The sequence below is a fragment of the Rhinopithecus bieti genome, unplaced genomic scaffold (genome assembly GCF_001698545.2).
Source record: "Rhinopithecus bieti isolate Rb0 unplaced genomic scaffold, ASM169854v2 scaffold_28846, whole genome shotgun sequence".
Lineage (NCBI taxonomy): Eukaryota > Metazoa > Chordata > Mammalia > Primates > Cercopithecidae > Rhinopithecus > Rhinopithecus bieti.
The window spans coordinates 781,256-793,561 of NW_016813231.1; the positions used below are offsets into that span (position 1 = coordinate 781,256).

At 42.7% G+C, this 12,306-nt stretch overlaps 1 protein-coding gene across 3 annotated transcripts in view; it reads left to right on the top strand.

Annotated features, from left to right (window-relative positions):
- The window catches only part of CDC42SE2 (CDC42 small effector 2), a 110,540-nt gene continuing 98,234 nt past the window's right edge, over positions 1-12,306 (top strand). For all 3 annotated transcript variants that reach the window (XM_017847858.1, XM_017847859.1, XM_017847860.1), the window contains exon 1: positions 1-132. The gene's annotated coding sequence lies outside the window, so the exon portion shown is untranslated. The remainder of the gene's footprint in view (positions 133-12,306) is intronic.

The window sequence follows — 12,306 nt, forward strand, 5'->3', positions numbered from 1 at the left end:
CCTAGGCGGGGGGGAGCAAGGAAGCTGCGAGCGCGCCGGGGAGCGCAGCTGCAGGCGTGGGGGCGGCAGGAGCCGCGGAGCCGGCGCTGAGAGGGGCTGTGGCCGGAGCGGGCGGCAGAGACAAAGGCGACGGTGAGTGTAGTGCCAGCCCCAGTCGCGCGTCGGCCCCCAAGCCTCGCCCTCTCGGCCCCTTGGGCGGGGTCCCGAAGCCCCGAACCCTCGTCCCTGAGGGCTCTGGGGTGAGCGCGGCCCGGCCCTGCCAGCAGCGCGCTGCGGGCTGTGGGCTGAGCTTGCGTCTCCATTTCAGGTTTGGGCGAGGTCCTCATGCCCTAGGACCCTGCCTTAGGTTTTTTTTCTGTTCCCTCTGAGGAATGGTTACACGCTCAGTTCATAATTCACGGCAGGCGGACGGCTGAGGCAGCCAACTGACCGCCTGATGTAAAATGGAAAGGCAGACCCCCTCCCCCCAACTTTTCAGGTCTGGAAGTCGGGAGGGTGGTGCGAGGGGCGGGCGGGGAGGGCCCGGGGTCTCTAGGTGAGGGTTTCGGGGAGCCAAGACACCTGGCTGCGGAGCCCCGACTCTTCGCCGGAGGCGCCGGACGCGTTCTGTCCGCGGGTCCTGCCGCGGTTCGCCCCGGGCCCCGGGCATGAAAGCCCTTGGCCACCTCGTCGCGGGAGCTCAGCTACTCTTACAGGTTGTTTTACCCAGTGCTTGCTGCTTTAAGTTGCGATTTTAGGCAACGGGTGTGGTAGGTAGCGGCTCCTTGATGCCGCATTCACAGCTGAAAAAAACCCCGATCCGCTGACTTCACTCTGTGTAAGAAACAACACTGGGGATTTCTCTTTAGCTTGCAATTACTTTAAATTGTAAGCTTTTTTAGGGGAATTCTGAGGGGTGATGTGCAGTTTACAAAATTTGAATGTTTCGTTGAAGGACCTGGCTTATATAGTATGTGCTCAGTAAAGTATTTGTTGAATGAATGAATCTTGAAATATCAGACAAAGCTTATCTCACATCTAGTAAAATTCAGGCACGTATCCTCTTGATTATGATTAAGGAAATAATGTCGGCAAACAACATGTATTTTGATATACGTTTGTTTTAGTTTTATCCCACATAACATACTGTTGTGAGTCAGTTCTTACTCTCAGTGCTATGAATACAGAAAATATATATCAAGTGTGGATTTTCTGTTTTGGTTTTAGAGAGGTTGGTATACATTTTCTGTTTCTTAAAAACAGGCCTTATTTCTAACCTTTAAAAATAATGGAGAAGATAAAGAGGGAGTGGGACTGTATTTTGACAACCAGCTTTCTATTTCATTATGAATAAAGAAGTTTATGTGTTTTTGAAAGGGACTGTGGTATGGTCTTGCTGCTTTTTGAGCAAGGGAGAACTCTAAATTTGGGGGGGAACTAATGTTGCAGTAATATAATAAAATGTCACCATTTACTCAACAGATATTCATGAAGCACCTGTTTATGGGCCGAGACCTGTGTTGCACACTGTTTCTGGGCACAGGCAAAATCCACAATTATCCTTTTCTTAAACTTGAATGTAAAGTTCTTTACTTATTATTGATGTCGCAAGTGGTGACTGTCTTAAACCCCTAGTGGCTATTTAAGTTGGGAAAGATGTCAGGTGAACTGCAGGAAGTGTAAATTCATAACAGCCTTTAAAGGTTAATAAGTAACTTTGTACAGCTAAAATTATTGGGTTAAGCTTTTATATTGTCAGTTTAATAGAATCTATCTACATTTTAAAACGAAGAGGAAGACATTTAATAAACTAGTGTTTTAATTCTCTCCCTCATCCCTATTAAGAGACTTTGGTACAGTGTATTTATTGAAGGGCAATGTACTTCTGGTCCTGTTTTCTGTAAATAATCTTTGTAGTAACATTTTCTATTTTAAAAAACCCCCAAAGATAAACAGTGGATTCCTTTTCTGTAAGAAATACTTTAAAATAAAGCTTTATTTCAGGGATTTTATTTTGTCTTTGTGTTCACCATTTACAAATAAATGCAATTTATAAACTTGATAGTGCTGAAAAGGGAAGGATTATTAGTAGTAATTTGTGATTCCATATGTGGACTTATCTTTTAGTATTTCAACTGTGATAAAACTACTAATTAAAAAGGATGAGATTTGTAGTTTCGCATTTATTCTGAACATAAGATTGCATTGCCTGTTTTAATCTATATATGTGTAAAAAGCAGTAATAATTGTATTTATTTCAGGAATCCTGACTAATGTGATCCAGTCTTGATCATTATGAAATAATGTAGATGTTAATTTTTTTATAGGTAGCTTTTGTATTTAAGTGGGCTCTTTTGACTGTTAATGCTTATAATATTTATTACGTTGTTAAAGATAATGTTTACTGGACTTACAGGCTATTAGCTTTTTTTTTTTTTTTTTTTTTGAGATGAAGTCTGGCTCCGTCACCCAGGCTAGAGTGCAGCGGTGCGATCTCAGCTTACTGCAACCTCCGCCTTTAGGGCTCGAGCTGTTCTCGTGCCTCAGCCTCCCATGTAGCTAGGATTACAGAGGTGCGCCACCACGCCCGATTTTTTGTATTTTCAGTAGAGACAGGGTTTCTCTCTGTTGTCCAGGCTGGTCTCGAACTCCTGGTCTCAAGTGATCTGCCCGCCTCAGCCTCCCAGAATGTGCTGTGTTAGCTTTTTATTGTTGTTTCTAGAAATAATAAGGAAAGTAATCCTTAAAATTGAATGATAGAGAATTGTAATACTTTAAATGTATATTTCTCAGAGGAAGAGTTACCTGACAATGTACCACTGATAGTCTGGTGTTGATGACATACCTAATTGTAAAGGGTGATAGTGATGATAAAGAACAAGTAAGTAAGGTGTGATGTGTTAAGTGAAAAGTGTTTGGCTTTTTTTTTTTCTGGATAAGCACATTATCAGAATTCTTGACAATCAGCAGCTGCGTTAAAATATATTTTTCCAAGAAATCAGCACTCATTATTTATTTATTTATTTATTTATTTATTTATTTATTTATTTGAGGCGGAGTCTCGCCCTGTTGCCAGGCTGGAGTGCAGTGGTGCAATCTCGGCTCACTGCAACGTCCGCCTCCGTGGTTCAAGCAATTCTCCTGCTTCAGCCTCTCAAGTAGCTGGGACTACAGGTGTGCGCCACTATGCCTGGCTAATTTTTGTAGTTTTGGTAGAGATGGGGTTTCACCATGTTGGCCATGATAGTCTCGATCGATTGACCTCATGATCTGCCTGCCTCGGCCTCCCAAAGTGCTGGGATTACAGGAGTGAGCGACCACCCCTGGCCATAATTTTTTTTTTGAACCTTAAAAATACTAGTGTTTTCAAAGTATTGTTCCTTCCTTGGTGTAGTTCGTAATGTTTTGAGGCTAAATAAATTTCAGGATTATCTTGTGTTATAATTGCTGGAATATTTGAAATGTTGGTGTTTTCTTCATCAGGGTGTATGTGTCTGTTGGGGAGAGGGTAGTTCATTTTTTTGTAAGACTTTTTAGAGTGATTTAGAAAGCATTTCTTTTTCCTCAGATGTAATTAATAAAGTGATTTATAATGATACTAACATGGCATATTGCAGCTGTGCTCATATTTGCCTGTGTAGATAGTGAGAGTTTTAATTTAAAAAAGGTTATTTAAATACTTCATAACTAATTTCTCACATTATTTTCTGAGATGAGTTGCTGTTATGTTTTCAAGTTCCAGTTGTCTTTTTTAAAATTATGAAAGCGTTTATTTAGATTCCTCATCTGCTTTAAGATGAATCTGGGATATTTTGTTAAGGTTTCATAAGAGTTTTTTCAAAATTAAAAATGCAAATTGGTTTTGATCTGCTGCATTGGTCTTATTCTCAATTTTCATGAAAGAAATATTTTAACATTTTATTGAACATTGAATGTTAGTAATGTTTTAGTCAGTCTCAGAGGGAGACATTATAGTTTTCCTGTGCCTTCTTGAGAGGAACTTGAGAGAAGCACATGCACGTGCTTGCTTTTTTTCTTTTTTCTTTTTTCTTTTCTTTTTTTTTTTTTTGAGACAGAGTCTTGCTCTGTCCCTCAGACTGGAGTGCAGTGGCGCAATCTCGGCTTACCACAACCTCTGTCTCCTGGGTTCAAGTGATTCTCCTGCCTCAGCCTCCTGAGTAGCTGGGATTACAGGCATCTGCCACCATGCCTGACTAATTTTCATATTTTTCGTAAAGACGGGGTTTCTCTATGTTCGTAAGGCTGATCTCGATCTCTTGACCTCAGGTGATCCACCCACCTCAGCCTCCCAAAGTGCTAGGATTACAGGCGTGAGCCACTGCGCCCAGTCAAGCTTATTCTTAATACTTGCTAGTTAGGTGAGGGCATTTTTTTTCTGATATTTTCATACTACCTGGAAAACGTGGAATTTGACTTTTATTTTATTTTCGAGACAGAGTTTCACTGTTGTTGCCCAGGGTGGAGTGCAAAGGCACGATCTTGGCTCACTGAAACCTCTGCCTCCCTGGTTCAAACGATTTTCCTACCTCAGCCTCCTGAGTAGCTGGGATTACAGGCATGCACCATCATGCCCAGCTAATTTTGTATTTTTGGTAGAGATGGCGTTTCTCCATGTTGGTGAGGCGGGTCTCGAACTCCCGACCTCAGGTGATCTACCTGCCTCAGCCTCCCAGAGTGCTGGGATTAGAGGTGTGAGCCACCACGCCCAGGTTGCTTTTTTTTTTTTTTTTAAGGAAACAGAGTCCGTTGCGAGGCTGGAGTGCAGTGCTGCGATCTCGGCTTACTGCAACCTCCGCCTCCTGGGTTCAAGCAACTATCCTCCCTCAGCCTCTCGAGTAGCTGGGACTACAGGTGTGTGCCAACATGCCTGGCTAATTTTTGTATTTTTAGTAGAGATGGGGTTTCACCATTTGGCCAGGATGGTCTCGATCTCTTGACCTTGTGATCCACCCACCTTGGGCTTCCAGAGTGCTGGGATTACAGGCGTGAGCCACCGTGCCAGGTCAGGAATTTAGCTTTTAAATTATTAATTTTATGCATCCTGCCACCTTAGTTCAAAGCTTAAGTATACTTGAATCTTTCTATAATACTAACAAAAAATGAGTAGTGCAGGATTTAGCTGAGACTGCTTTGGGCCCCCATCCAAAGGGAGTTCCTGAATTGCAATGCCAAAAAGACTTGGTAATAAGTTGTCTTAATCCTGACGCTGTAAAATACCTGTTAATGTATTTTAGTCAAATAGATTATGGTAAAACATACTCCCTCTTTTTCCTAGAAAGTATTAGGTTAAGATCATATTAAATCTAGGTACCTTTGAAAGTAACTAAATGATGAGCCCTGATGTATCTGTTTTCTTGCTTTGCCCACTTAGAAACTCATGCTGTGATTTCATATGAAATCTGTATGATCAAATTTTTGTATCTTGTACTAAAACGTAAAATTATTGACCGGGCATGGTGGCTCATGCCTGTAATCCCAGAGCACTTTGGGAGGCTGAGGTGGGCGGATCACCTAAGGTCAGGAGTTTGAGACCAGCCTGGCCTGTGAAACCTTGTCTCTACTAAAAATACAAAAATTAGCTGAGCATGGTGGAGCATGCCTGTAATCCCAGCTACTTGGGAGACTGAGGCAGGAGAATCATGGGAACCCGGGAGGCAGAGGCTGCAGTGAGCCGAGATGGCACCACTGCACTCCTGCCTGGGCAACAGAGCGAGAGTCCATCTCAAAAAAACAAAACAAGCTGAGCGCGGTGGCTCACACCTGTAATCCTAGCACTTTGGGAGGTTGAGGCAGGCGGATCAGCTGAGTTCGGGAATTTGATACCCACCTGGCCAATATGGTGAAACCCCATCTCTACTAAAAATACAAAAGTTAGCCGGGCGCAGTGACTTATGCCTGTAATCCCAGGCACTCGGGAGGCTGAGGCAGGAGAATTGCTTGAACCCAGGAGGTGGAGGTTGCAGTGAGCTGAGATGGCGCTACTGTACTCCAGCCTGGGCGACGGAGTGAGACTATCTCAAAAAAAAAAAAAAAAACAAAGCTGGCAGGGCTCGGTGGCTCATGCCTGTAACCCCAGCACTTTGGGAGGCCTAGGCGGGTCGATCACAAGGTCAGGAGATCGAGACCATCCTGACTAACACGGTGAAACCCTGTCTCTACTAAAAAATACAAAAAATTAGCCGGGCGTGGTGGCGGGCGCCTGTATTCCCAGCTATTAGGGAGGCTGAGGCAGGAGAATGCGTGAACCCGGGAATCGGAGCTTGCAGTGAGCCGAGATGGTGCCATTGCACTCCAGTCTGGGCAAAAGAGTGAGACTCCATCTCAAAGAAAAATAAAAATAAAAAAATAGAAACGGCCGGGCGTGGTGGCTCAAGCCTGTAATCCTAGCACTTTGGGAGGCCGAGACGGGCGGATCACAAGGTCAGGAGATCGAGACCATCCTGGCTAACACGGTGAAACCCCGTCTCTACTAAAAAATACAAAAAACTAGCCGGGCGAGGTGGCGGGCGCCTGTAGTCCCAGCTACTCGGGAGGCTGAGGCAGGAGAATGGCGTGAACCTGGGAGGCGGAGCTTGCAGTGAGCTGAGATCCGGCCACTGCACTCCAGCCTGGGCGACAGAGCGAGACTCCATCTCAAAAAAAAAAAAAATAGAAACAACAGTATAAAATTTTTTTTTTGTTTCATTTGACTTAATAAAACGTTCACTTTTGTTTAGTAAAGCAAAATGAATTTTGAGTACATTCAACATTGTGTATGTTTTACACCATGTATATAGTGGGAATTTATGGGTATCTGTAGAACTGAAAGGTTTAATGCGTGGACCTTGGTAACGTTTAAGCAAAAAACAACTTTCACTGTGCCTTCAAAACCCTCCCTGTAGACTGTGTCTTTCTCTGCTTCTAGATGAGCTTTTAGCATGATCAGATAGCCTTTTAAGTCACTTTTAGGTAACAAAAAGTCTTCTGGCCACTTGTCAGTCTTATTTTAGTCATTAGAAGGTACAGTATAGTAGTATTCAAACCCTTGTACATTTCAGAACTTCTCTTTGGCTCAAAACTGCTTTGAACCTAGAAGCTTGTTTTGGAAAGGAAGAGTCCTAGTTAGTTGGCTTCTCTTTTTACTTTGCCAGGTCTTCTTCAGTATGGTATTCCTACCACTTCAGGATGCAGCTCAGTGGAGAAAAGATACAGGGGGGAAGTTGGGAAGGTATAGTTTTATTGTGGCTCATCTGATTGTGATCTGGCATTTTTGCCTTCTGAGTTGGCCAAGTAGTGCAAAGCTGACTCTTTCTTCAGGAGTGCTGGAAATGGTTGAGGAGTCTTATGTCTAGGAAGCTCCAGCTGTAATTCCTGAGATACAGTTCTCCAGCTTCAATTTAGCCTTCCAGTTTCCTTTATCTTGCAGGTTCATTTTGCCCAGGGTGAGATTTTCTTTAGTCTTGAAGATAATTCTGTAATAACATTTTAACCAGAACTGCCTATGCTTTATTGAGGATATTTCATAGACACAATTTCAGTAATTCCACTGGGGTCTCAGCATCCTGTCTTTCCAGCTCCTTCCATAATATACAGTATAGACCCTCTGAATCATCAGATTTCACATCTGAGGATTTAGCCAGCCAAGGATAAAAGCATTTAAAAAGAAAAAACAGTAAGAACAACAAGGTAAAAAGCTACAGTATAACAGTTATACATGGCATTTATATTTGATTAGGTATACATAGTCTAGAGATGATTCAAAGTATATGGGTGGATGTGCCTAGGTTATATGCAAATAGCGTGCCATTTTATGTATGTAAGGGACTTCAGCATCCGGGGATTTGGGCCAGGGTGGGGCGGGGTTCCTGGAACCAGTCACCCATGGATACCAAGGGATGGCTGTAAACGTTTCTTCAATAGTACTTCTGTATGTCTGCTATCTGTAATCCATCGCTGCGACCGCCTCTATGCTGTCCCAAGACCACCTCCTTCCACATCCTCACTTGAGTCTTTACCATGCCTTAAATTCGTGGTCCACTATTATAATTTCTCCTTTTCATACACATTCAGCTACCTTGCAGCATTCTTCCATTGTAATTCACCTGGCCAAACCCCCACCCCCACACCCTTCGTATCCAGTTCTCCATCTGTTCTAGCCTGCACCTGGGAAGTTGAGCATGGTTTGAGGAAAACACACCCAAGCTGACCCAGCTCTCCCTTTAAATTCATGACCACTGACCTAAGGAGGGCCCTTTGTGCTGCTGGTTGTTTTTGTTTTTGTTTTTTTTTGTTTTGTTTTTTGAGATGGAGTCTCACCGTGTCACTCAGGCTGGAGTGCAGTGGCGCGATTTCGGCTCACTGCAACTTCTGCCTCCCAGGTTCAAGTGATTCTCCTGCCTCAGCCTCCCGAGTAGCTGGGATTACAGGCGCCCATCACCACGCCCGGCTGTGTTTTTTTTTTTTTTTTTTTTTTAAGTGGAGGTAGGGTTTCACCACGTTGGACAGGCTGGTCTTGAACTCTAACTCCTGACCCCAAGTGATCCACTTGCCTCAGCCTCCCAAAATGCTGAGATTACAGCCGTGAGGCACTGCACCTGGCCTAATCCTTCTATAATCCTAGTACGTTTCCTGATTGAATCACCACAGATGACTTTTAACGCCTCTCGTCAAACCTCTAGCATCCCTTTTTTCCTCTTCATTTTCAGCTCATGACCTTGTTTCCTGTATATCAAAAATGAAAGCAGTCAGAAGAAAACTTTTACATGTCTCCTTGTATCTTTACCCATACTTTGCCTTTCCTACTATTCTGTCATCATGGTCTCCACTTGTGCCCCTTTCTCCTCTTAAGGACATTGCACTGCTTCAGTATTCATCTCATTCTCCTGCATACTAATGAGCTGTGTCATTTCCCCATTTCTACTGGATTATCCCTATCAGCATATAGATATACTGAAATATCTCATATCTTAAAAAAAGAAACATTTCCAGATGCCACATCTTCCTTTAGTTACTCCTCTCCAAAAAGGTAAATATTTGTTGTCATCAGTGCTCCCTGTCTTGTTTGGATCCACTACAATCAGCTTTTTTTCTCATTCGTTCTACCATAGCAGCTCTTTTTGAGACTATTAAGTGACTTTGTTGGTGGTAAATTCCCTAGTTCTCAAGCCTAATCTCAGTGGATGTAGAAGCAATAGAGCATTTGATGTGGTTGATAACATCGTGTTTGAAATCTTTCTTCCCTTTGTTTCTGGCATATTACTGCCTATTTTCAGTTTCTTTTGTTGGTTCCTTTTCATTGCCCCAACTTCTGAAAAATGAGACAGTGTTTCAGGGACACATGTTTAGACCTCTTCTATATATTTAGTTTTAGTCCCCTGCGATCTCATTCTGTCTAGCTAGAATTATATACATATATATATATATTTTAAATTTTTTGTCATTTTTTTTTTTGAGACAGAGTCTTGCTCTGTTTCCCAGGGTGGAGTGCAATGGCGTGATCTTGGCCCACTGCAACCTCTGCCTCCTGGGTTCAAGTGATTCTCCTGCCTCAGCCTCCCAAGTAGCTGGGACTACAGGTGCGGGCCATCACGCCCGGCTTATTTTTGTATTTTTAGTAGAGACGGGGGTTTCACCATGTTGGCCAGGTCGAACTCCTGACCTCAAGTGATCTGCCCAACTCGGCCTCCCAAAGTGCTGGGATTATAGGCGTGAGCTACTGTGCCCAGCCTTTTTTTTTTTTTTTTTTAAATTAAAAAAGCTTTTCTTAGCCTGGTACAGTGGCTCATGCCTGTAATCCCAGCACTTTGGGAGGCTCAGGTGGGCGGATCATGAGGTCAGGAGATCGAGACTATCCTGGCTAACATGGTGAAACCGTGTCTCTACTAAAAATACAAAAAAAAATTAGCAGGCATGGCAGCGGGTGCTTCTAGTCCCAGCTACTAGGGAAGCTGAGGCAGGAGAATGGCGTAATCCCAGGAGGCGGAGCTTACAGTGAGCCGAGATCGCACCACTGCACTCCAGCCTGGGCGACAGAGACTCTGTCTCAAAAAAAAAAAAAAAAAAAGATTTTTTTTTCTGAGGGCCTTCCTCGTCCTCCAGGCTGGAGTGCAGTGATGTGATCTTAGCTCACTGCAGGCTTGACCTCCCGGGCACAGATGATCCTCCTACCTTAGCCTTCCAAGTAGCTGGGACCACAGGTATGCACCACCACATCCGGCTAATTTTTGTCTTTTTTTGTAGAGATGGGTTTTCATCATGTTGCCCAGGCTGGTCTTAGGCTCAAGTGATCCACCTGCCTGGCCCCCGGCTAAGTGCTGGGACTACAGCGTGAGCTACTGTGCCCAGCCTAGAATTATATATTTCAAACTACGAATGTTATCTTTAGTCTGGATCTATTTCCTAACCTCCAGACTTCTATATATATATTTGCCTACTCAGCATTTTAAAGTAGATTTCTAATAGGCATCCCAAATTTAACATCACAACTGAACTCCTTGTCCTCCCTCTTCTCCATCATCCTCCCTCCTCAATAATTGTCCCCATTCCAGTCTTCCTCATCCTATTAAATGCCAACTCCATCTTGTAGTTTCTCTGGCCAAAAACCTGGTAGACATTCTTGACTCTCTTCTTTCTCATACTCCCACATCTGATTCAAATAATTAGCATGAAAACATGTTCCTTATCTATCTTAAAAAGTGCCATAAGAATAAATGTAACCACAATTTCCTCTCATCTGTTGCCACCTCTGTAAGCAACCATCATCTCCTTCCTGTATTATTTTAGTAGTCTCTATCTGCTGCTTCTGCTGTTTTCTGTTCACAAACCAGCTACAAGGGCGATCCTTTGACTTAATGCCTAAGTATTCAAGAAATCTTGACCCTTCATCGTCTGTACGTCCTGCCTGTCTGATTTGATGTCTTACCAGTTTCTCCTTGGCTTCTTCCACTCCGGCCACATATAGACCTCCCTGAGGTTTCTTGAACTTGCCAAGCATAGTGTTGCTTTAGTGCCCGTAGGAATAGAGCTTTGTTTTATTCACTGCAGAATCCCCAGTATTCAGAACAGTGGATGGCACATAATGGAGACTCACATTTCCTGAATGAATGGCTGCTAATCTTGTCGCTGTATCTTTGGTAACAGCTTATATGAATGTTTCTATAACTAAAAGTATTTGAACTTCACCTAAAACCATGTAGTCCTGTAAGAATTAAGTAGAAACAAATTTAGATACAAGAGGATGAAGTAAGTTTCAAATCAATTTTTGTGTATGTAAAGTGAAAATACACGGTAAAATGGTAAGGGACAGAGGAGGTAGGAAAGGAAGGAAGAGAGATAAACCAATGGAATAAAGAAAAGGAAAACCTGATTTGGTAGTAGGGTGACAACACCTTAAAAAAACCTATTTTGGGCTTGCCCTATATTTTTTTAAAGTGGTGTTTCTTCAATTCTGAGTGTTGGTGAGTTACATGGACTTAGACTCTTCAATTTGGACTATATTATAACCTTTTTTTTTTTTTTGAGGCTGAGTCTTGCTCTGTCACCCAGGCTAGAGTGCAGTGGTGTGATCTCGGCTCACTGCAAACTCCGTCTCCCAGGTTCAAGCAATTCTTGTGCCTCAGCCTCCCAAGTAGCTGGGTTTTCAGGAGTCCACCACCAGGCCTGGCTAATTTTGTATTTTTAGTAGGGACGAGGTTTCGCCACGTTGGCCAGACTGGTCTCAAACTCCTGACCTCAAGTGATCTGCCCACCTGGGCCTCCCAAAGTGCTGGGATTACAGGTGTGAGCCACTGCGCCTGGCCTTATAACTTTCTTTTTATCAGGGATACAGGCTCAAATGAGATTGGGTGCCAAAACTTCATTGTTTTTCTTTTCTTTTCTTTCTTTGTTTTTTTTTTTTTGCGCTAGTTTTTGCTAAACTACTTTTGTGAAGGAAAAGCAGTTACTTTTACTGAGCTAGCTCGATGGTATCCTGTGTGTTTTTTTTTTTGAAAGCTCAAATAGAAGTCTCACAGTTTTAGGGAGTGATTATTTTTTAGTCTGCAAAAATTTATTTGTATGCCTGTCCTCTTAGTACTGTACTGCCTAGTTACTCTCCTTTCAAAAAAAAAAAAAGAACATATACGTATATTTATTATATTTCCATGGTAAACTAGCAGCTACAATAACGTATACAACTTTATTGAGTAGTATTTATTAAATGCATATACATATTTGTGCTCCTAAAATGCTTATACATACTAAAACTGCAGTTTTACTGATAGTTGGGAAATGAAAGTGCAAAAGAAATTAATGATTTGTGAAGTTTTGGTATTTCATGTGTCAAGACAA